This window comes from Mobula birostris, chromosome 3 (genome assembly GCF_030028105.1).
Source record: "Mobula birostris isolate sMobBir1 chromosome 3, sMobBir1.hap1, whole genome shotgun sequence".
NCBI lineage: Eukaryota > Metazoa > Chordata > Chondrichthyes > Myliobatiformes > Myliobatidae > Mobula > Mobula birostris.
This window is the reverse complement of record NC_092372.1, coordinates 45,014,567-45,038,515: the sequence shown is the minus strand read 5'-3', so window position 1 is coordinate 45,038,515 and position 23,949 is coordinate 45,014,567.

The following is a 23,949-nucleotide window of genomic DNA, read 5'->3' as shown; positions in this document are numbered from 1 at the left end:
AAGGATTCACGTGCCCTTGTGTAATGCATAAAAGACTTAGAAGGAAAGTTGTGGACATCAACATCAATAAAATTCTACCACAAAGTCAAAGGTTCATCATAATATGTAACAGAATTTCTAGGCTCTTGTTTTATAATCCTCTTATTTTATAACTTCTAAGTCTAGCCTAACAAAGTTACTATATGAGAACAAACAGTACTCATTAAGATCAAAGTTAGTTACCCAGTAAAATGAAGCCACAATGTGAGTTACTTGATACCCATCGATGAACTGAGCTTGCCAAACTCCCAAGTGTGTTCATCTGGACATGTCTGCACTACACACTTTGCACAATTCAATGTTCAATAGGTCGTGCGCAGGTCATATGACTAGCCTTTGCAAGACTTGATTAGATTGTTGCTTTTGCCACATATTTTCAAAATCATAACCAGAATTAGCATGGCTTTGAATAGGGGAATCATATTTAATGAATTTATTGGAGTTTTCTGAGGAAGTGCTGACTGGAGTAGATGGAGGGAACCAGCAAGGCATCATACTTAGACTTCCAGAAGGCTCTTGACAAGATGCCCCACAGAAGCTTAATTACAAATACGAATCCATGCATTTGGAAGTGTCATATCAGCAAAGATGAGGACAACAAACAGGAGGTGATAAGTATAAGTATGAGGGGTCTTTTTCAGATTGGCATCCAGTGAGATGAGGGATAACACAGGGATTGACCGAGGACCACAACTGTTTAAGATTTTTTTTAATGATAGGCTAGGTGATTGAGCAGTAAGTTGGCAAATGTGATATAATGTGGGAAGATGTGAAGTAGTTCACTTTGAAGGGGAACGGAAGAGCAGGGTTTTATTTAAATGGAGAGAAATTGCAGAAAGTTGTAGTGCAAAAGGATCTCCTTTTGCATGAAACACAAAGTTAGAGAACACATACAGTAGAAAATAGGGAAGGCCAATGGAATGTTGGCCTATGGTTCAAGAGATGAAGAGTAGGGAATTCTTAATCCAATGGTACAGATCATAATAAAAGAATATTCCAGCTACTGGGAACAATTTTGGTCCTCCTATTGAAGGAAAAATATAGCTGAAGAAGATTCACTAGGATGAATCTGGAAAAGAAAAAGTTATCTAAAAATGAGTGATTGAACAAATTGAAACTCAGAAGAATGAAAGATGATCTTTCTGAAATGTTTAAAATCCTTAGAGGAAGACAGAGTAAGTGCTGAGAGCATGGCCTCAAAATGAGGGATGGCCACTTCAGTATGGGATGCAGAAGAATTTCATCTCTCAAATGACTTTGAGTTTATGGAACTCCTTCCATAGATACCTTACTGAAACAGACAGATTTCTAATCAGTAAGGATACTTTATAAGCTATTAGTCAAAGTTCAAAGTAAATTTATTATCGAAGTACATATATATCACCATATACAACCCTGAGATTTATTTTCTTGCAGGAATACTCATTAAGTCTAAAAATCATAACAGAACCAATGAAAGACCACACTTAACAGTGTGAACAAACAGCCAGTGTGCAAAAGACAACAAACTGTTCAAATACACTAGGAATAAATGATAATAACAAGAAATAAGAAATAAATATCTTGAACGTGAGGTGAAGAGACCTTGAAAGTGAGTCTATAGGTTGAGGGAATAGTTCAGTGAATGGGCTAGTGAAGTTCAATGAAGCTATCCCCACTGGTTCAAGAGCCTTATGCAAAGGGTAATAACTTCCTGAACCTGGTAGTGTGAGTCCAGAGACTCCTGGACCTTCCTGATCACAGCAGTGAGAAGATGGCATGGACTGGGTCGTGGATTGTCAGGCCATACTTGGAGTATTGTGAGCAGTTTTGGGACCCTTATTGAAGAAAGATATGCTGGCATTGGAGAAGGACCAGAGGAGGTGCACAAGAATGATTCTAGGAATGAAAGGGTTAGCATGTGAGGAGAGTTTTATGGCTCTAGGCCCGAACTCACTGGAATTTAGAAGAATGACGGGGATCTCATTGAAACCTATCAAATATTGAAAGACCTAGACAGTGTGGATACGGAGAGGATGTTTCTTATAGTGGGGGAGTCTAGGACCAGAGGACACAGCCTCAGAATAGAAGGACGTCCCTTTAGAACAGTGATGAGAGGGTGGTGAACCTATGGAATCCATTGCCGCAGACAGCTATGGAGGTGAAGTCATTGGGTATATTGAAAGTGGAGGTTGAAAGGCTTATTAATTAGTCAGGTTACAGGGAGATGTCAGGAGAACAGGGCTGACAAGGATAGTAAATCAGCCAAGGTGGAATTGCAGAGCAGACTTGATGGGCTGAATGGCCTAATTCTGCTGCTGTGTCTTCTGGAATTATGGTTTTATGAAAACGATGACCTTATAAAGAGAGTTATAGAGGAATACAGTTGAAAGTAAGGCTTTTGTCTACTAAATCTGCACTCTCTTTCAAACACCAATTTGCATTAATCCTATATAAATTGTTTCTTATTATCCTCCTCACATTCGCATCAATGTCGCTCAGATTTCACTATGCACAAATGCACTAGGGTCAATTTACACCCAATTCACCCACGGACCCACCTACCTTTGGGATGAGTGACAAAACTGGTGCACCCAGAGCAAACCCAAGCAATTGCGGGAAGAATGTGAAAACTCCATACAGACAGCGCCTGAGGTCAGGATAGGGCGCTACAGTAGTGTAGCTATTAGCATGATGAAATTACAGCTCGGAGCGTCAGAGTTCAGTTCGGCGTCCTCTGTAAGATGTTTGTACGTCCTCCTCATAAGCATGTGGATTTCCTCCTTGTTCTCCAGTATCCTCCCGCAGTCCAAAGACATACCCATTAGTAGGTTAATTAGTCATTAACAATGATTAGGCTGGGGTTAATGTGTGGTTTGCCAGGCGGTGTGGCCTGCTGGGCTGGAAGGGCCTGCTTCACGCTGTATCTCTAAATCGGTCAATAAAACAAACCCAGGTTTTTGGCACATTAAGGAATAGAATTACACGTTGTGTCCCTGCTCCACTCAGGCCACGTGTTTCCATATCATCCATGTGCCAACGGTTTGGGTTTTGTTTCGAACAAGCAGTTGCAAATTGACTGAGTCAGTGTTTGGCAAGTTTCCCTGTCTATCCTACTATCTTGTAACTGTGAAGAAAACGGTTGGCTCCAGCTGCTCCACTAGGCCTTACCACAGTTATACCAAGAATTACCTCAGTAACGGCCATGCATGAACAAGCCCCACTTTCAAATATAAATTCACACTCAGAGGCATAGTGATTTCTTTTGTAAGAGGAAACTTACATTTTAGATTTTAATCTCAACATGAAATAGAAGTGAGATGGTGCTAAACTCACCTCAAAAAAAACTTAAAATGTCACTTGATATTCCACAAGTATGTACCCACAGAGGAAAATACATATATAGAAGCATTCTGTTTCTGTAGAATCTATTAACGTTTTTAATTTTATTTCAAAATGGTCTGTTGAAATAGTAGCACAGCAAATGGAACTTGATAATACTCAACTGGCACATCAGCCTAAGGCAAAGACCAGATGACTTACCCAAGAGTGAGTTCTACAGTAAGTAAGACATTGTTGATGTGATGTCAGTGCTGCACTGCCCCATCACTGCATTACAACATTAGCTCCCTGGCCTCCTCTCCCCCGTTCTCTCTCCCTCTCCCCCCTCTCTCTCCCCCCTCTCCCCCTCCTCTCCCCCCCCTCTCCCTCCTCCCCCCTCCCCCACTCCTCTCCCTCCCCCCTCCCCCACTCCTCTCCCTCCCCCCTCCCCCCCTCTCCCTTCCCCCTCCCCCCCTCTCCCTCCCCCCTCCCCTCCCTCCCTCCCCCTCCTCTCCCCCCTCCCCCCTCCTCTCCCCCTCTCCCCCCTCCTCTCCCCCTCTCCCCCTCTCCCCCCCTCCCCCCTCCTCTCCCCCCTCCTCTCCCCCCCTCCCCCCTCCTCTCCCCCCCTCTCCCCTCCTCTCCCCCCCTCCCCCCTCCTCTCCCCCTCTCCCCCCCTCCCCCCCTCTCCCCCTCTCCCCCTCTCCCCCCCTCTCCCCCCTCCTCTCCCCCCCTCCCCCCCTCTCCCCCTCTCCCCCCCTCTCCCCCTCTCCCCCTCTCCCCCTCTCCCCCCTCCCTCTCCCCCCTCCTCCCCCCCTCCCCCCTCCCCCCTCCCCCCCTCCCCCCTCTCCCCCCCTCCCCCCTCCTCCCCCCTCCCCCCTCCTCCCCCCTCCTCCCCCCCCTCCCCCCCCCTCCTCCCCCCTCCTCCCCCCCCCTCCCCCCCCCTCCTCCCCTCCTCCCCCCCCTCCCCTCCTCCCCCCCTCCTCCCCTCCTCCCCCCCTCCCCCCCTCCCCCCCTCCTCCCCTCCTCCCCCCCTCCCCCCTCCTCCCCCCTCCTCCCCCCTCCCCCCTCCTCCCCCCCTCCTCCCCCCCTCCCCCCCCCCTCCTCCCCCCCTCCCCCCCCCTCCTCCCCCCCTCCCCCCCCCTCCCCCCCCCTCCTCCCCCCCTCCTCCCCCCCTCCCCCCCTCCTCCCCCCCTCCCCCCCTCCTCCCCCCCTCCTCCCCCCCTCCTCCCCCCCTCCCCCCCTCCTCCCCTCCCCCCCTCCTCCCCCCTCCCCCCCTCCCCCCCTCCTCCCCCCTCCCCCCCTCCCCCCCTCCTCCCCCCCTCCTCCCCCCCTCCTCCCCCCCTCCTCCCCCCCTCCTCCTCCCCCCCTCCCCCCCTCCCCCCCTCCTCCCCCACCTTCTGTTTTCGAATTGTTCTAATGGCTAAACTGAATAGTCATAGAAAGCATAAAAATTGCACTTTATGGTAGAATTGCTGGGATCTTGCTTCAGTCCCTGCCCAACAGTTCCAGCTGCTCTCTATCCATCAATTCCATCCGTTTCCCTGGAAACCACCTGAGGCTTAAACATTTGTAACATCTGTGATTTGTTTGACACTGAGATGTGGCTCCAATCTCATCCTCCATTAACCCATAACTAACCCATGCTCATTTGTATAACCCATAACTAACCCATGCTCATTTATATAACCCATAATTAACCCATGCTCATTTGCTCCAAAGTAGAGAAGTTAACCAGCATAGTGTTGCCTGAATATGATCCCTGTATGCAACCTGCATTAACAGTGCCGATCTGTGACTGCACAAATCCACAACCAGCACCATTAAAAACAATCATTCAGGTACTACCTTACTGTATGTGCTCCATAACAAAAAAATAGAATGATATTGCACCTCTGAAGTCATACTATATTGGGGAAGCTACATCAATGCAGGTTGTTGCTGGTAGTGAGTCAACAGCCAGATTTACACATGGAATTTTTAGTTATGCCAGTTGCCTGGGGGCAGCATGGTAGCACCGTGGTTAGTGTAATGTTTCACAGTGCCAGCTGTAAGATCGGGGTTCAATTGCTGCCACTGTCAATAAGAAGTTTCTGCATTCTTCCTGTTGCCGCATGGGTTTCCTCTGGGTGTTCTGGTACCTTCCCACATTCCAAAGGTGTACAATTTGGGTTAGGATTAAGAAGTTGTGGGCATGTTAAGTTGCCCGCCGGAAGCACATTGACCCTTGCAGGCTGACCCCAGCATATCCTCAACGGAAACGACGGATTTCACTGTATGCTTCGATGTTTCAATGTCCTGTACTTGTGACGTCTGCCCTTTACTTTTAGATCTCACGATAGAGTGAGGGTTGTTCTCTTGGGGACTTCAATTTCCCTAATATAAACTGGGACCATCCTAGTGCAACAAGATCAGATGGAATAGAATTTGCCAGGTGCATCCAGGATGGTTTCTATAATCAACATGAGATAGTCCAACAAGAGGAAGACCTGCAGTGGACCTGGTGTTGGATAATGAACCTGCCCAAGTGACCAACATTTCAATGAGGGGTGAGTAGTTAAGGATCAGTGACCATAACTCCTTAAGTTTTAAGACAGCCATAGATAAGGAAAGTGTTAAACTGGAGCAGGGCAATTTATGAGAGCATTAGGCAGGAACTATCAAGAGTTAATTTGGAACAGATGTTTTTGGGCAAGTCCACAACCAACATGTGGAGGGTGTTTAAAGGCCAACTGCACAAAGTACAGCACAGGTATGTTTCAGTCAGAAGGAAGGCAAACAGAATCAAACAGAGCCCTTGAGATTTATAAAGAAGCCAGAAAAGAAAGAAGGGGATTATGAAAGCCAGGTGGGGCTATGAAAAGTGCTTGGTAATTAGGATTAAAGGGAATCTCATATCTCAGGACCAACTAGGAAAAGAGTAGGACCACTCAAGGACCAAGGGGGTAACATTTGCTTGGATGCGAAGGATGTGGGTAAGGTGCTTAATGAGTACTTTACATCAGCATTTACCAAGAAAAAGGATGTGGAGGATAGGGAGGTTAGTGCTGAGAGTATTAATATGCTAGTACATTTTGAAGTAAAGGAGGAGCTAGTGTTGGGTCTCTTAAAGAACATTAAGGTGGATGTCCCCATGGCCTGATGGTATATAGCCCAGGTTATTGAGATAGGCAAGTGAAGAGATTGCTAGAGTCTTGTCTAATATCTTTCTGTCCTGCCCACAGCACTGGCAAGTAGCAAATGTTGCTCCATTGACGAAGGAGGCAATCAGGGATAAATCTGGAAATTGTAAGCCAGTGAGACTCATGTCTGTGGTAGGAAAGTTACTGAAGAGAATTCTTAGGGATAGGATTTATGAGCATTGAGAAAACCATTACCTGTTTTGGGAGAGTCAACATGGCTTTATACAGGGCAAGTCATGTATTACTAAATTGACTGAGTTTTTTTGTCGAGGTGATGAGGGTGATTGATGAAGGTTGAGAAATGGATGTTGCCTTCATAGATTTTGGTAAAGTGTTTGACAAGGTCCCTTATCCAGGGACCATCTAGAAGATTAAGATGCATGGGATCAATGGTGAATTGACCATTTGAATTCAGAACTGCCTTGCCTATGGAAGACAAAGTGTGGTGGTCGAGGGGATTGATTCCACCTGGAGGTCTCTGATTAGTGGTGTTCCCCAGGCATCTATGCTGGGACATCTGCTGTTTGTGATGTACTTCACTGACCCGGATGAAAATGTAAATTAGTGAGCTAGTAAGTTTGTAGATGATGCAAACATTAGTGGTGCTGTGGTAACATAAATGCCTGGTAAAGAATCCAGTGGAATATAGATCAGTTGCACATATGAACAGAGAAAAGGCAAAATGTGAAGTGTTGCACTTTGGTAGGTTAAATGTAAAGAGAGAGTACAATGTGCAAATGTGGTGAGGAGTAGAGGGACCTTGGGGTCCAAGTTCATAGCTTCCTGCAAGCGGCTACACGGTTTGATAGGGTGGTTAAGAAGACGTACGGCATAGTTGGCTTTATTAGTCAATGCCTTGAATTCAAAAGTCAGGAAATTAATTTGCAGCTTTGTAAGACTCTAGCTAGCCACCCCCTGCCCCCCATCTGGAGTATTACACATGGTTCTTGTCACCCCATGATAGGAAGGATTTCAAGGCTTTGAAGAGGGTTCAGAAGAGATTTACCCAGATTTTGCCTGGATTAGGGAGCATGTGCTATAACGAGAGGTTGGACAAACTTCTGCTTTTGCTGGAGCAGAAGATGCTGAAGAGAAATCTAATATAAGATAAGATTACAGTAGACAGACGGTAGCTTTTTCCCAGGGTTGAAATGTCTAATACCAGAGGGCATGCTTTTAAAGTGAGGGGTGTAATTTTAAAGGAGATGAGAGGCAAGTTTTTTTTACACAGGCCTGGAATATGCTGCCTGGGGTGGTGGTTGAGGCAGATGCATTTGGATGCTTTAAGAAATGTTTAAGTATGCCTGTGAATGTGAGGAAAATGGAAGGATATGGACATTGTGTATGGAGAAGAGATTAATTTAGTTAGCCATTTGATTACTAATTAAATTGGTTCAGTACAACATTGTGTGCTATAATATATATTCTACATTCTCTGTTCCTCACCTGGTTCCACCCATTATATGCCCCCTCCGCCCCCCCCAACTCTCCACTCCTCTTGCTCTTTATATTGGCTCTCTCCTCTCTGCACTCTCATTTGTGATGCAGCGTCCTGACCCAAAAACCCAAACATCCCTCTGCCTCTGCGGATGCTATTCAATCAAGTTGGGCTGAAGGGTCCATTTTTAAATGTGGTATGGCTCTGTCTCTATGACATTATGACCCGCTGTGTCCCTCCGGCATCACTGCCTGGTGTGGAGCCTCCTCAAAAGGGGTTGCGGAGGGTTGTAAACTCGGTCGTCTCCATCTTGGGCACGAGTCCCTGCTCGAATGGTGACTAAAGGACAGCATCAATGCAACCAACGGCAATGTCCTACAGACAGTTTGCAAAGCTGCTGCTACTTTTAAATATACCTCTACTACAAAACTATGTGCAATTGCATCCTGTGATTTACATTTTGATTCTGTGCTTTTGACCTGATTGAGCGATCTGGCACTTTTGCTCTCTCCAGAGGAATTTGACGAGGTTGAGAGTGAAGTGTGCTGCTTCATGGTGGAGTATGAAACGACGATCGGGTCTATTACTCCTCGCCAATCTTGCTGATTTAAGCGTCCAGCGAGTTTGAAGTTGATAAGCAACATTCACAAATTGCAGGAGGAACTCAGCAGGCCAGGCAGCATCTATGGAAAAGAGTAAACAGTTGACTTCTGACCCTGCTGATGGGTCTCAGCCTGAAACATCGACTGTACTTTTATCCATAGCTGCTGGCTGGCCTGCTGAGTTCCTCCAGCAATTATGTGTGTTGCTCAGCTTTCCACCGTCTGCAGATTTTTTCTTGTCTGTGATTGAAACTGACAAGGATGAGAGCAGAACACAAGCAAGTGTTCAGTGCTGTCTGCCTGTGTTTGACCAATGTCCCCTTCTCTCTTGCTGCTGCTGGAGAAACGTGCAGGAGCTTTGGGTCCTGTGTTGCAAGGGCTGATCAGGGCTGTTCGTGGCTGTGAACTTGTTTTTGGATGATCTGTGGTTCATGTTTCTGGTTACTCTTTTTTTCGCTATTTTGCATGATTTGATTGGACGGCTTCAACACTGACTGGCTATGGGGCCTGCAGACAATAAACAACAGTGCTAAACTGAACACTCAGACCATTTTGAGGACTATGCAACGTGATGTTTAATGTTCTAGGTTGCTTCAATGAGGACCCTCACTATCTATCCCTCTTCTCATTATGACCCTCAAAAGCTAAGTGAGTGTCTTCAGGCTCCTGTACCTACTGTACATCAAGGAGGAGGTATTGGAGCCTGAAGACCCACATGCAGTATTTTGGGAATAGCTTCTGTCATCAGATTTCTAAATGGTTCATGAATTCTTGAACACTACCTCATCATTCCTTTTTTGCATTATTTATTTATTTATTTTTTGCTCTGTACTGCTGCCAGGGTTCTGAATGATAAAAGGCCTGAACAGATTGGATATGGCAAAGTTATTTCCCATCGTAGGGGATTCTAGGACAAGAAGGCACAACTTCAGGATTGAAGGATGTCCATTTAGAACAGAGATGCAGAGAAATCACTTTAGTCAGAGGGTAGTAAATCTGTGGAATTTGTTGCCATGAGTGGCTGTGGAGGCCAAGTCACTGGGTGTATTTAAGGCAGAGGTAGATATGTTCTTAATTAGCCAGGGCATCAAAGGGTATGGGGAGAAGGCAGGGGAGTGGGGATGACTGGAAGAATTGGCTTAACCCATGATTGAATGGTGGAGCAGACTCGCTGGGCCAAATGGCCTACTTCTTCTCCTATATCTTATGGTCTTATGCCAGAAAACAACACATCTCACAACATATGCTGACCATAATAAATCTGATTCTGATTTAGATCTGCATTCTGTGGTGCCTTTAGTAATTTTTGGTCACATTTAGTAAAGTAATGTAAAATCTCTTTTGTCTCCTCCTTGAAAAATTACTTTCACATGCCATGAAGTCACTTAATTACCTTGTTTACTGCCATGGATGTCTTTGAGTGATCATCACACATACATATCGACCAGGGTCAAGCTAATGTAAAGGATACCAATCCTACTTTATTCTTGTAAGAACAGGTTAAGGAAAGTACATCCTATTGGGCTCAAACTTCCTGGGGTGGGAATGGCACAAGTTCCTACAGTATCCATATCCTGTCCCAGATTGTAACAGGTGGATATAGGACTCCTCCTCCTTGAGCTGTACTCACGGGATCATTGATCATAAATCCTCTCATTTCCAATGCCTCATTCACCCCACTAATGAATGACTGCATTACACTGCATGGCGGTCAGCATCAGCTGCTTAGATAAATTATGGGTCTTGCTCCTCGACACTTCAGGCAGTGGCTTTGGAACCCGGGAGACTGAAGTCCATATATAAACTGACAAGCACTGCACCTAATAAGGCAGCAGTAGTGCTATTGCAATCTGTGAAGGAACACATTTTCCATCCAATTCTGAGCTCAAAATCAATAACTGAATGTACTGTTTTCAGGAGTATTCCTGGCTTTGCTAATAAAATAAATAAAGAATCATGCATCTGCTGCCTAACTCCACAGGGATCTGGTGTTGCACTTTTCATGTTAAATCACAAGTTACTCTTCAAGCAATTGCTTTCGCATCTTGTTTAGTATCAGTTTGAATGTCTAAAGCAAAATAAAAAGTGCAGCAGAAGACATTGGCTTATGGTTTGATAAACCTCATAAATAAAATAAAGGGTTGTGAATTAAGTATATCCTCAGTGATGAAGAGTGGGAAATTTTAATATAATTGCTTATTATAAATATTTTGTTTCAATCATTATAGCATAGTGACTGAGTTCTGTAGAGCTAGAAAATTAGGTAAAATCAATTATTCCAAACAAATCTTGCAGGCCTGATTAAAACAGAAAGAATGTGTGTCATTAAAATCTTGTCAGTGCTAAAATACACTTTAGGATAGACTGCATGGATCTTGTCTTTAATTGTGTTTTTGCTCTTTTTCATTCAGTTTTTATATTTCACTAAATTTTTAACCAATATCTTGATACATTAATCAGTTAATAAATCACAAAGGTTGAAAATAATTATTCTTTATCAATTCTCAGACTAGCAGGGCCTGGATCTAATTCTTATTTTTAATTCCCCTTGAAAATCTAGTAGCTAATCCAGTTTTTGAATTGCTGTGGTCCATGTACCAGAATATATACAGTGTACATATGTGTGTGTGTGTATGTATGTGTGTGTGTGTGTGTGTGTATATATATAAAATACATACACACAATGCTGTTCAGTTGATATTTCCAATTTCTTTGCCAGCATTAATACAGGAAAAGCAATACATATCCACGTCAGGATGGTGTAAGGTTTGCAGGAGAACCTGTTTGTGGTTGCACGACCATTCCATGAAGAGGTAATTACTGCTATTGCAGGAGCAATTGATAAGTTGGATAAATTACTCTTGTTAAATTTGAATAATGTTGATAAAAGTTATTGAACACTATCAACTGCACATTTTGTCATTATTGCAAAAGAAAATATACTAATGAAATCAGCTATTTTCCATTATTGCTGTTACAGGATTCATGGGGCTGAGTGATTGCTCGATTTTAGGATGCATGTGATTTGGGGGAAAAAACACTGTGGAAAAGCAATTATTTTTGTAAAGTAATGTAAATCAGCTTTTAGTTCAAGCTCAAAAGATCAGTAGGCAGAACTTCAGTGGTATCATTCCACATATGAATGGGTGAAAGTGCCATACTACAGAGGGCATGATTCAGAATATCATATAATTCAGGGCAATCTAGGCTTTACTCTTAAAGGCTCTGATTTATTTGTAGGTTATGCACCTGTTCAGAGTATTTGGACATAGAAAATACGGAATGATATGCTTATGGGCAAATTGATGCAAAGTTACAACAATAGTTGCACATCAAACTGTTCTTCAGCATGATAGAGTACTCTGGGATGACTTGACATTCTGAACAGTATTGCACAATTAGAGCTTTATCTTGCTTATCTCAGTCTGCATTAAAAATACTGTTATCTGAAGGAACATGATTATTATCATTATTGATGGGTTTCTGAAATGCCAGACAGCAATGAAAGTTTTGGTGAGGAAACTCATCAAAATTGGTTGTTGTAACTTCATTGAAGGTGCAGGAAAAAGGCACTTCTGCACATAAGTATCGGCCCCAATCACAGTCTAGATCTTCCCTGGTGTAGATGCACTGCTGAGTGAGTGTGAGATTGAATCAGCTCTAGTCCTCCCCATTAAACAGTAATTTAGGTGAGTTACAGGCAAATAAACAGGAGAGGGTCCAGAGCAGGTTCACAAGGATGATTCCAGGAATGAAAGGGTTATTTTACGAGGAATATTTGATGGCTCTGGATCTGTATTCACTGGGATTCAGAAGGATGAGGGGGGGATCTTATTGTCTAGGCCTTTCAACATTTCAACAAAGTAGATGTGGAAAGGATGTTTCCCATGGTGGGAGAGTCTAGGACAAGAGGGCACAGCCTCAGGAGAGAGGGGGACCCTTTCAAAACAGAGATACAGAGAAAGTTCTTTTGCCAAATGGTGGTGAATTTGTAGAATTTCTTTCCACATGCCGCTGTGGAGGCCAAGTCATTGAGTGTACTTAAGGGAGAGATTGATAGATTGTTGATTGGACATGGCATCAAAGGTAATGGGGAGAAGGCCAGGAACTGGGGTTGAGGAGGAGAAAAAAAGGATCAGCCATGATTGAATAGTGAGCAGACTTGATGGGCCAGATGGCCTAATTCTGCTCCTATGTCTTATGGTCTCTTAAGTGCATAATTATGTGGTGGAAAATGTCTTAAGGTCTAAACCCTTTATAAGTAACCAACAGCATCTTCAAGAGGAAAGAATGATAATCCATGAAATTAAAAAAAACCTGTATAACTGGATATATAATCTTGAAATTAGCCCTTTTATTCCAATAATTTAATATTAGTGTACATGTTTTGCAATATAGCAAAATTTAGATACGTATTACTGTCCAAGATCTACATGGAGGGTATGACCTTTGTGGAGCTCATTCTTCAATTCTTCTTTGAGCTCTCTTGTTAAATAAACTTCAAAACTAATCCTGATTATTTCCAGTTAGAACAGATATGGACAGAAATATATGGATGATTCAAAATTAAGAGTATTAAAATGAGGCAATAGCTGAGCAAGTATTGTTGAACACACTGATGTTTAATAATGCACAGCAGAGCTGTTTTACATTTGTGACTCTGGTATCAACCTCTATCGCTAAGTATGGATGGTCATCAGAAAAGTTGTCTGTGACAGTAGATGTGTAAAACTGAATGAATGAAATCTGATGATAATCAAACATTTGTATCTTATCAGCAATTTCTGTTTTATGTCTGCTGTTCTGCAATGACTGGAAAGCTTTGTCTTATGGAAAACTGTTGAATAGTGTTATTTATAAAAGTCTTTGTGCACTCTTGTGATAATGACATGTAAACACTTGTAAAAGATATGCATGTGAGGGTTTTTTCAGTTTGTTGAAAGTTAAACATTATGCGGGTACCGCAATATGTTTGTAGGAATGTATCGGCTTACTTCAGGGAGAATCAGTTGTTAAAAGGTATTCTTATAGCATTCTTAATCATTTTATTTTTCCCTTTTTTTAAACCTTTCTATACCTCAATGGCCTGCTTGGCATTGCAGAGTCACCCACATGGATCATAGTTTGAAATCACATATTATTTCAATCTGGCAATCTTCCTTTAAAATACTTTGAACCTACTGCAATTAACCAACAATTCAACTTTGCTAAATAGAATTTTGTGCTCTCTGGACTGTTCCCAAGGACACACACAGGGATAGCATCAGATGCTGCTGGACTTCATTTCACTGAAACACACCCTTTGGTTTGCACTAATCTAGCTGATCTTCCAGCTTAGTGCGATAGCTATAGACCAGCATGTCCTACATGCTGACAGGTACACTGAAGCTTGGTGCATCTTGGTGTAGTAACTGCTCTACCCATGACTGCAATAAACAGCAGAGAGTTGTGGACACAGCACAACCCTTCACAGAAACCAGCCTCCCCTTCATGGACTCTGTCTTCACTTCACACCAACTGTGTATAGCAGCCAACATAATCAAAGAACCACCCAGTCTGGATATTCTCTCTTCTCCCCTCTCCCATCTGGCAAGAGATATAAAAGCATGAGGCTCACGGACAGTTTTGGTCCTGCTCTTATAAGACGGTTCAACAATTCCTTAGCATGATAAGAGTGGACTCCTGACCTCACAATATTCCTTGTGGTGATCTTGCACCTTCCCTTCTGCTGGCACTGCACATTCCCTGTCTGGTAACACGATTCTACAGCCTGTTTTTGTTCTACCTTGTACTACCTCAATACACTGTTGTATTGAATTGATTTGTTTGAGCAGTATGCACAAGATCTTCACTGTACCTTGGTACATTTACAATAATCAATTTATTAATTTATCAACCAACAGAGGATCAGTAGGGAAAGATCATGGGTAGAGCTTACCCACCGTTGCACATCTAGAGACTGGTGCCAATCTAAATCCCTCTTGGCTGATTGCATCAGATAATGTTAATTATAAATGGGCACTGCATTCATCATTAAGAACACCTATCACCAACGAGATGGCCTATTCTCATTACCACCATCAGGAAGGCAGTAAAGGAGCATGAAGGCATACATTCAATGATTCAGGATTAGCTTCTTCCCCTCTGCCATTTGATTTCTGAATCGACATTAAACCCATGAATGCTGTATCACTACTTACTTTTATTACACTAATTTAATTTAACCATTTTGTTTATTTTTATATATAACGATTATGTTAGCAGTAAAACCTTTACCAGGGCATTATATACTGTAATTCACAGTAAGTTTTACTATTATTTGGTATTGCATTGTACAGCTGCCACAAAAACAACCAATTTCATGACACATGCTGGTGATATTAAACCTGATTTAGAAGTAAAGTGAAAGTGTTATGTATTTAAACTAATAGCTTATTGGGTTAAATGAAATTGTAAACTATGATATGTAACATTTTAACAATATTTAATCTAGATTTGCAAATTTTTATATAATGAGCTTATTTGAAATAAAAATAAACTCAAAAGATCAACATTCACACGGTCCCACTATTTCAGATGAAAATTATCTCAAGGTAGTATATGGTGACATATACTTAATTTGATAATACACTTACTTTGAACATAGAGATGAATTGATATTCCATATGCATTGGCAAACGGTGTTTCTCTTGCCATTGTTGCTTGCTCGTACTGGAATTGAACTGGAAAAAAAATTCTGTAATTAATGGCAAAAATTTTTAGTGATGTAGTAATAGTAAGATCAGAATATTGACTTTTGCAGTAATGTATGTACAAGGAATTATCTTATAACATATTCTTGTTCCTCTAATGCATTTGCACCAGATGGTGTGGTGCTAAAGAACTAAAAAGTTCCAGACTTGTTAAGTCCGTGCCAGTAAATAGATCACAGCCAGAAAAACACTGATATCTCTGACAGGAAGGAGAAGAAAGGCTGCAAGTGTCCTCACACTGATTGATATTCTCCCTCTGCACAGGGAAGTTTCCAGGGGAATACAATGACACCTCGTCTCACTGCCACAATCCACACGTTAAGTGAGTTCACAGATATTGTTCTGGTATACATACGTGGATGCAAATGTCCCAATGGAAAGTACATGCCTTGCGAATGCACCACGGTGGCAGTGTCCGGTGTATGGTTGAGGAAGCAAGCGGAAAACACTTTCTGTTGGACTCACTACTGAGTGCAGTGGTGAAGGTAGCTGCTCCACAACTGACCTCCATCTCGTATCTGACTTCCTGATTGGCCTGCAAGGAAGATGTGGTAGTTTTTCCTCCACAGAACCACCAGATAGAAATGAATTCATTTTGATCCATTATCCATTGAATGTTACAGCTTAACTTTTAGTTTAATGTAAAAGATAGCCTGCTTCTTTATCTATTTGCAAGTATAGTTGGATTATTGAAAAAAATGGGTTGAATATAGGCTGGTATTCAGTCACTCTTACACAACCATTGCAAGTCTGTGTTGTACTGAGTCGACAGATACCAGCATGCCAGTCACTGTGCTCTGCCAATGGATGCCATATGACCAAGGAATGAACAAGAGAAAATCTGCTGTGGCTGGAAATCCAAGCAACACACACACAATGCTGGGCACTCAGCAGGCCAGGCAACATCTATGGAAAAGAGTGCAGTCAATGTTTTGGGCTGAAACCCTTCGGCGGGACTGTAGAAAAAAAATGACGAGTCAGGGTAAGAAGGTGGGGGGAGGGCAGGAGGAAATACAAGCTGATAGGTGAAACCGGGAGGAGTGAAGCAAAGAGCTGGGAAGTTGATTGGTGAAGGAGATACAGGGCTGGAGAAGAGGGAGACTGATAGGAGAGGACAGAAGGCCATGGAAGAAAGAAAAGAGGGGAGGGGGTAGCACCAGAGGGAGATGATGGGCAGGCAAGGAGATAAGGTGTGAAAGGGAAATCAGAATGAGGAATGGTGGGGGGGGGGGGGGTCATTGCTGGAGGTTCAAGGAATCGATGTTCATGCCATCAGTTTGGAGGCTACCCAGACGGAATACAAGGTGTTGTCCCTCCAATCTAAGTATGGCCTCATTGCAACAGTAGAGGAAGCCATGGATTTACATATCGAAATGGGAATGGGAAGTGGAATTAAAATAGGAAGCCACTGGGATATCCTGCTTTTTCTGGTGGATGGAGCATAGATGCTCTGTGAAGCAGTCTCTCAATCTACGTCGGATCTCATTTATATACAAGAGGCCACATTGGGAGCACTGGACTCAGTAGATAACCCCAACAGACTCACAGGTGAAGATTCACCTCACCTGGCAGGACTGTTTCGATCCCTGAATGATAGTGAGGGAAAAGGTTTAGGGGCAGGTATAGCACTTGTTCCACTTGCAAGGGTAAGTGCCAGGAGGGAGATCAATGGGGAGCGATGATGACAAAGGAGTGATTCCTGCGGCAAGCAGAAATTGTGGGGGAGGGGGAGGGAAAGACGTGCTTAGTGCTGGGATCCTGTTGGAGATGGCAGAAGTGACAGAGAATTATGTGCTGGTCGTGGAGGCTGGTGGGTCATAGGTAAGGATAAGAACAACTCTGTCCCAGGTGGCATGGTGGGAGGATGGGATGAGAGCAGACTTGTGCAATATGGGAGAGATGCAGTTGAGAGCAGCGTTGATGGTGGAGGGAGGCAAACCCCCTTCCTTCAAAGAAGGAAGACATCTCCTTAGCTCTCGAATGAAAAGCTACATCCTGAAAGCAGCTGTGGTGGAGACAGAGGAATTGAGAGAAGGGGATAGCATTTTAACAAGTAATGGGGTGGAAAGAGGTATAGTCCAGGTAGCTGTGAGAGTCTGTGGGTTTATAATAGACATCAGTAGATAAACTGTCTCCAGAGACAGAGTCGGAGAGGTCGAGAAAGGGGAGGGAGGTGTTGGAAATGGACTGGGTAAATTTGAGGGCAGGGTTGGAAGTTGGAGGCAAAGTGGATGAAGTCCATGAGCTCTGCATGGGTACAGGAAGCAGCACCAATGCAGTCATTGATGTAGCATAGGAAAAGTTGGGGAGTGATACCAGTGTAGGCTTGAAACATAGGCTGTTCCATGTAGCCAACAAAAAGGCAGGTAAAGCTGGGACCCATCTGAGTGTAGCCAACAAAAAGGCAGGTAAAGCTGGGACCCATCTGAGTGCCCATGGCTGCACCTTTTGTTTGAAGGAAGTGGGAGGAGCCAAAGGAGAAATTATTGAGAGTGAGGACCGGTTAGGCCAGAAGGAAGAGAGTGGTGGTGGAGGGGGACTGGCTGGGTCTGGTGTCCAGAAGGAAATGGAGAGGTTTAAGGACTTCCTGGTGGAAGATGGAGTTATATAGGTATTTGACAGCTATAGTGAAAACAAGATGATCGGGCTAGGGAACTTAAAATCATTGAAAAGATCAAGAGTGTGTGAAATGCCATGGATGTAGGTAGGAAACAACTAAACCAGAGGGGTGGAGACTGAGTCGAGGTATGCAGATATGTTTCTTTACTCCTTTTCTAGTCAGAACTGGCACTGGATCATTTTTCCCATTCATTTGAACCCAGGATATCTTCAGGGACTGGTGTCTCAGGAAGGCACCGTCCACTAGTAAGGACCTCCAGCACCCAGGGCATGCCCTTTTCTCATTGTTACCATCAGGTAGGAGGTACAGCAGCCTGAAGGCACACACTCAGCGATTCAGGAACAGCTTCTTCCCCTCTGCCATCCGATTCCTAAATGGACATTGAACCCTTGGACACTACCTCACTTTTTTTTTCATATACAGTATTTCTGTTTTTTTGCACATTTTAAAAATCTACTCAATATACATACACTGTAATTGATTTACTTTATTTATAATTATTATTTTTCTCTTCTATATTATGTATTGCATTGAACTGCTGCTGCTAAGTTAACAAATTTCATGTCACGTGTTGGTGATAATAAACCTGATTCTGATTCTGAGCCTGAATGGAAAACCCTGGCCTGGAGTTCAACGTGACTAGGGTGTGTTAGTTAATACGCACAAAATGTTGGAGGAACTCTTCAAGTTAGGCTGCATCAATAGAAGGAAATAAACAATTGATGTTTTGGGCCAAGACTCCTATCAGGACTGGAAAGAATGGGTCAGAGGACAGTATAAGGTGGAGGTGAGGGGGGTGGGGAAGGAGAAGGAGGAATACTTGGTGGTAGATGATAGGTGAGACCACATGAGGAGGGAGGTGGGTCTCACCTATTGTCTGCAACCATGTATTCCTTCTCTTCCTGGAGATGTTCAGAGTGATTATGACAATTTTATTCCCCTCTTCCTCTCAGTAGCGTCACTGATTTAGTAGATGTATATATTGAATTAAGTCTCATCAAAATCCTAAGGAATTTTTTGAGATATTGATGTTTGCATTAATTTCTGGCTGGATGAATTTATCACAGTCATTAACCTTTTAATGTGAAATAAAAACTGAAACTATGCTAAGAAGCTGCAGGATTAAAGAGACCTCAGGGAATTGTAGGGCTGCAGAAGGTCAGGGAAGGAAGCATTGAGAGGGAGGAGTTAGACCATGGACAGATTTGAAAATTAAAGCAAAAGTTTTAAGGGATCAGCATTGTGCAAATCTGGCTTTCTCTCTAACTGCTATAGTCAGTCACTAGCACGATGTCACAAGTGTGGCAATGTGTTGCACGTGAGCTCAGTTTCATAGTGAATTTAACTATTCATGGGCATCCTGATTTATTCCCTATGAAATGGTTTCACTGTTGCTCTCAAATTAGACAATACACTGAGGGTGCCAGCTTCTCCAACATATCAAGTGGTCCTCTAAACCATAGCTTTTCTACCTGCCATTTTGCCAGATCTGAACCATTAAGCAATTGAATATTCTGACATCCCTTGTCAACATGCACACCCTTGCAATGCATTGGCAGAGCAGATAGTGTTGTTGCCTTGTAGCTCCAAGGACCCAGATTACATTGAGTGTAGAGCTTGTATGTTCTCCCTGTGACTGCATGGGACTCCCAGAGGTGCTTCAATTTCTTCACCTTGCTAAAGGTGCGCTGGTTGGCAGATTGACAAAATAATCAAAGAGTTGACTGGCAATTGAGAGAGAATAATTTGCACAACTACAGCAAACTAGAGGGCAACGCGATAGCGTAGTGGTTAGAGCAATCTTATTACAGTGCTAATGATCATTGATCAAGGTGCCACCATCAGTAAAGAATTTACACATGCTCCCTGTGTCTGCAAGGGTCTCCTCCAGGGGCTCTGGTTTCCTCCCCCATTCCAAAGGTGTACGGTTAGGGTTAGTGAATTGTGGCCATGCCATGTTGGCCCTGGGAGTTTGGCAAAATGTGTGTGCTGCCCCCAGCACATTATAAATGATGGGGCAAATGAATCATGTTTTGATATTTCACCGTACATGTGACAAATACAGCTAGTCTTTGAAATAAGGGGGGTACTGGGACTAACAGTTGCTCTCCAGGGAACTGGTATAGACTCAGTGGGATGAATATCCTCCTTCTATATCACAGCTAATAAAATAACCTAAGCTCAAGCAGGTTACAGCAACCACAACGACTTGCATTTACAAGTTAGAAATATAAAAACATAAGGAAATGAAAGATATTTCCCCTATCATGTGGGTGTATTTTACATGGCTAAAACCTACTAAATGCCTCAAATGAGCACTGACAAACAAAGCCTCACCTCCTTACCTGCCCATCAGCTCTCTTCCCTTTCTCCCATGGTCTTCTACCCTCTCCCAATTTCACCTATCACCTCCCACCTTGTTCTTCTTCCTCCCCTCCCCCCACCCCCCACCACACCTTCTTACTCCGTCTTCTTGCCATTTTTTCCAGTCCTGATGAAGGGTCTCGGCCCAAAACATTGACTGTTTACTCTTTCCCATAGATTCAGCCTGGCCTGTTGAGATCTTCCAGCATTTTGTGCATGTTGCTTGGATTTCCAGCATCTCCAGATTTTCTCATGTTTTTTTGGCATGAAGCCTTGTAAGTTGGGAAGTGGATTTACCGGGAGGAGGAGAGACAGTGAGATGGGGAGGGAATGCCAAAACCAGCCATTTTAATTCCACTTCCCATCCCTATTCCAGCATATCCATCCATGGTCTCCTCTACTGTCATGATGAGGCTACACTTGGGTTGGAGGAGCAACACCTTACACAGTATTCAGTCTGGGTAGCCTCCAACCTGATGGCATGAATATCAATTTCCTGAAATCTAGTAATGCCCCCAACCCACTTCACCATTCCCCATCCCCTTTTCCCTCTCTCACTTTATCTCCTTGCCTGCCCAATGCATCCTTCTGGTACTCCTTCCCACCTTTTTCCTTCAGTCCTCTCCTGTCAGATTTCCCCCTTCTCCAGCCCTGTATCTCCTTCACCAATCAACTTCACAGCTCTTTGCCTCACTCCTCCTCCTCCCTCCCGGTTTCAACTACCACCTTGTGTTTCTCCCTCCCCTCCTCCCACCTTCTAACTCTGACTCCTTATCTCTCTTTCTCCTGTCCTGCCGAAGGGTCTCAGATCAAAACATCGACTGTACTCTTCTCCATGGATGCTGCCTGGCCTGCTGAGTTCCTCCAGCATTTTGTGTGTGTGTGGCTTTGGATTTCCAGCACCTGCAGATTTTCTCAGAATCAGGTTTAATATCATTGACATATGTTGTGAAATGTGTTGTTTTGCAGTAGCAGACCCTTGGAATACATAATAAAAACAAAATTTACCATAATGCATAAAAATTAGAATTAAACAAATATTGCAAAAAGAGAGCAATAAAGAAAGAAAAATTGTTAGATCATGTACATGGGTTCATTGTCCATTCAGAAATCTGAAGGCAATGAGGAAGCAGCTGTCCTAAAATGCTGATTGTGTGCCTTCAGGCTCCCAGACCTTTTTGATGGAAGCAATGAAAGGGCATTTCCTGCGTGAATGGGTTACCTAATGACACATGTTGCCTTTTTGAGGCCTCACCTTCTGAAGATGTCCTCGATGCTGGAGTGGCCAAGAGGGAGCTAGCTGAGTTTACAACTTGCTGCAGCCTTTTCCAGTCCTGTGCAATGGCCCCTCCATACCAGACAGTGATGCAGCCAGTTAGAATGCTCTGCTTGGGGATTATGAGGGTGAACTTCTTCATTCAGAGTGTGGTGAGAGTGTGGAATGAGCAGCCAGGGCAAGGGATGGATGCAGGGTTAATTGCAACATTTAAGATAAGTTTGGGTGGGTACAAGGATGGAGGGCTCTGGTCCAGGTGAAGGACGGTGGGTCTAGGCATATTAATGGTTCAGCACTAACAAGATGGGCTGAAGGACCTGTTTTTATGTATACAGTTCTATGACTCCATGACTTACCAAGTCTTCCTAAACATCGAATGAAATATAGCCTCTGTCATGCCTTCTTTGTAACTGTATCAATATGCTAGGCTTGGAATAGATCTCAGAGATGTTGGGTAGGTGGGAACTTTGATTATGCTGGATGCTTTACTGTAGACAGAAACTTGAAGGAGATGACAGTGACAGTGGTTGGAAGGTAGAACTGTACTCCATCAGGAAGTATGTGGTGACTTACTGAATTACTGAAACTGCATATGAGCAAGCCAAGGAAGGATAGATACACCACAGAATATGGATAGTGTGATATTCTTCCTCATCTGCAGCACACTTTAGAACAATTTATGTTAAGCCATTGAATTTTTTTTGCCGCCTTCAGCGGTTTTTAAATAAACATTTTCTCAGAAAAGTAGGAATCAAGCATCTACCTGGTGGTAATTCCCAGGTTATTTAGCCAGCTCCAGTGACTGTGCAATTTTATAAGTGAATAGCAAACGTACAATGAATGAAATTTTGCAAAAGTCAGCATGATGTTGCAAGAATGCTCTGCACAATGCAAAATCTAGCCCTTCCGTGGCTGCATTATTTTATGACAGGCAGTTAAATAAGCTGGACATTCTCACACAGAACTTGCAAAGTATCCACACCCACCATGAAATGGGTTCTGATCAAATGTCAAGATTAGATTATTAGATTATGAAGACACTCAGTCCTCTTTTATTGTCATTTAGTAATGCATGCATTAAGAAATGATACAATATTTCCTCCGGTGTGATATCACAAAACACAGGACAGACCAAGACTGAAAAAACTAACACCACCACATAATTATAACATATAGTGTCAACAGTACCATAACTTGATGAAGAGCAGTCCATGAGCACAGTAAAAAGTTCAAAGTCTCTCAAATGTCCCCCATCTTACGAAGATGGGAGCAGGAAGAAAAACTCTCCCTGCTATGCCTGACCACAGTCCGACTGAGTCATCTGAAAAATTTGTGCCCCCAATCAGCTCTCCGACACAGTACTGAGCACTATCTCTATCCCAACAACTCAACCTCAATCTCAGACGCCAACAGCAGGCAAAGCCGGGGATTTTGAGGCCTTCCCTCCGGAAGATTCTTGATCATGCAGTACAACAGCAGCAAACCTGCGTTTCAGAAATTTCTCCAGATGTTCCTCTCTGCTTTCACGTCTGTCTCCATCAAGTCAGAATTGTCCACGGCCCCTATTTAACGGATACGATATCATTTTCGCCAGAGGGCTGCGCACGCGCGGCTCGTTGCTATCTCTCCTCCGGCCTAAAGCTCTTGTCCTGCTTTAGATTAAAGTCCTTATCCACCGACTGACTGATAACCCAACACTAAAGAATTCACCACTAATACACAACTATTTCTCTCTTCAGAGAAGGAAAATTTTAAAAATTCTATTTGCTTTAATGCATTTGCATAAGTCAGAAGTACTGTGGTTTGCGTTTAGAGGATATTGAATCCGTGATGTAATGGTAAGTGGACTGTATAATATCATGTCATGGGCCCCTCTGCAAAGAGAAGCAGGTGGATAGGATGGAAAGATTTTCACTTCATTCTCATTGAATTTAAGTATCTGCCTGTGTGGCAATCTAGTAATCAGAAATAGTAATTTAAATTTTTGCACAGTGAGACTGTATAACATCAAATTCAATCTTATAATGCTTGACTCACAGCGGGGAATGATACCAGATAGTTCATTCATTTTTTCATTCAGCATGTTTCCCCTAATTATCTATTATTCTTTTATTTGTCATTCAAACGGTCATTCTGAAAGTCAAATTAGTATGAAGTTCCTTTGTTAACAAATAAAATTGTGCTGCACAACTGCCTAAAGCAAATCCCATCAGATTTCATATTCATCAGGTGCTTAAGGATTAATCATTTCCAAAATAAAAGTACCCGCACAGGATAAATATTGGAACAATATTTTAGCTATGAAGGTACAACAGACACTGAATAAACTCAAATATAATATTTCCATATTTTTTTCAGTTTAGTTTCCATATTTATTTC